This window comes from Neomonachus schauinslandi, unplaced genomic scaffold, assembly GCF_002201575.2.
Source record: "Neomonachus schauinslandi unplaced genomic scaffold, ASM220157v2 HiC_scaffold_565, whole genome shotgun sequence".
Lineage (NCBI taxonomy): Eukaryota > Metazoa > Chordata > Mammalia > Carnivora > Phocidae > Neomonachus > Neomonachus schauinslandi.
Window position 1 is genome coordinate 64,127 of NW_025409255.1, and position 2,321 is coordinate 66,447.

Sequence of the window (2,321 nt, forward strand, 5' to 3'; positions counted from 1 at the left end):
TGCTCACCGCGTGTTTGTGGAATGAATAGATGAGCTCTAGAATACATGTATACAAAACATTTCCAGACACACATGCTGGCATGGCACTGCCCTCCAGGTGATTGTTTATGTGGGTGCCTGCTCCCCATCTAAACTACAAGCCTCCCAAAGACAGGGAGCCACAGCTATTCTATAATCCAGCCTTGGGAGGGCAGTGTCTGGGCTGTCTGGGACCCTATTCTCTGCAGAGCTACTTCCCAGAGCCTGGGCGCAGCGACTTCAGGCGGAGGTAGATGCCATTCTTGGAGCTCAGGATCAGCTGGGGCATCTTGATGGGGGGCCGCAAGGGGTCCAGGGCGAACTCAAAGTGAGCAAGCAGAGGGCCGTGACCACCTTCATCTCATTCATGGCAAACTGCTGCCCGATGCAGTTCCTACCGTGAGTAGCATAAGCTGGTATCAGGCTATGGGGTGTCCAGAGTGAGCAAATCCAGGGTTCTTAGCGGCCAACAAAAACCAATAACTGTTTGTGAATGAATAATTAGCTGATGGTTGATTGACTTGGGGCTTAGGAAACAGATCTTGGGAGCACAGTGAGGGTTCTAGACTGAGTAGATTCACATTGGGAATTCCGGTCTGGGGGCCTTTCTTGGAATGACTCAGCCAGCCCGCCACCTGCCAGGGACATGGATATGCTAATGGCAAGAAGAAGATCCCTGGAACTTACCTTACTTTAGGATCATCAAAAACCCAGTGGCAGCCCCCTTACCACAGAGTTTCCCAAATGATGCTTTCCCCACAACATCCTCCATTCTCCCCTCCCGAGTCTCGGCGGCCTGGGGATGTTGGGCCTCTCCTTACCTGGGCCCAGCAGAGAAGGGCATGAAGGCGAAGGGGTGGCATGTGACCACATTCTCAGGGGAAAAGCGTAGAGGGTCAAAGACCTGAGAGGACAAGCCTTGCTTAAATATCTGCCAGGCCCTGGGGAGGGTGATCTCCATAGCCTCCCACCCTATCTGACCTCCAGGCCCAGGGATGTGGTACCTCAGGGTCAGGCCATACTGCGCTGTTCCTATGGAGGGCATAGATGTGCAGAGAGATCAGGCTGCCTGTGGGCAGAGCAAAGGCCTGGTAGCTAGGTGGTCCTGAGATAGCCTCACCCACCTCATCACAGGGCCAGAATCCCCTAGTGTCCTTCTAACTGGGCACAAGCCCCTGCCTGAGCACTGCCAGTGATTGAGCGTTCATGACCACCCTCAAGACATCAAAGTGCTTTTGATGATCATCATATCTACTTCCTCTAGCCCCAGCACTGGACACAGTACCTAACACAGACATTTGTGGAATGGTGAGAGAAAAAAAGGAGGACTGAACCTACCTCACTGTGAGGTAGGACAGGCAAGGTCTATTACAACACTTTGTTCTTTCAAATAACTGAAGGAAGTTACTATTCATGACATTACGCTATTAATAGTAACATATACATCTACCATTCACTGGGTGCATGTTGTGTGCCAGATACAGAGTTAAATGCTCCTTACAAAGCTACCACATACAGTTGTATAGGTTGTGTACCGCACACCATCATAGTCTATGTGAATGGTGCCTCCTGAAGTTGTTCAGGGCACAACCTACATGGTAGTACATGACAGCCCTGATAAATACTGTCTCTTTAATCCTGACAACTTGTCAGGCAAATACTCTTCTTGCCCCCATTTTACAAAAGAGGAAACAGAGGCTCGAGGTAGAAGGATTTACCCATACGTTGTAGAACCAGGATTTGGACCCAGGCCAAATGCAAAGCCTGAGCTCTTCCCCACTGGTGCAAAGATTTGACCAAAGGCACAGAGACTATCAGAGAAACAACCACAAGGACTCCAGTTCCACCCCCAAATTCACTCCAACTCACCTGCTAGTAGGGAGCGGCCATCCACAAAGTTGACAAACTTGCTGAGCTGGCGGTACACCTGGGGCAGGGTAGGTAGAGGCAGAAGCTCTCCTTGATGCACATGGTCAAGTAGGTCATCTTCCCCAGATCATCCCTGCCAGCAATACAAGCAGACCTTTCTGGGGATGTGGAGCAAGGGGCTTCCACGGGAAGGCAGGCTCCAACCCCACTTTCCCCTCTTAACCACCATCACACATCCAGTGGTGAGAAGGACACAAGTGCTCCAAGTGCCCATACCAGATTGGACATGGGGTAGCCACTCCAACCCAGAGGTTCTGGCTCCAATTTTCCTTTTTTTTCCCCCTTTTTTTCTGGCTCCATTTTTCTCCACCTCTCCCTCATCTTCGCTGCTAGGAAGGAAAGACATAGGACCCTAGAGCTGCATGTGCACCCAG

General features: G+C 51.0%; 1 pseudogene; it reads right to left on the minus strand.

Moving 5' to 3' along the window:
- Positions 1 to 229: 229 nt before the first annotated feature.
- On the minus strand, positions 230 to 2,020 carry LOC123323729 (annotated as a pseudogene).
- Between the last annotated feature and the right edge of the window lie 301 nt (positions 2,021 to 2,321).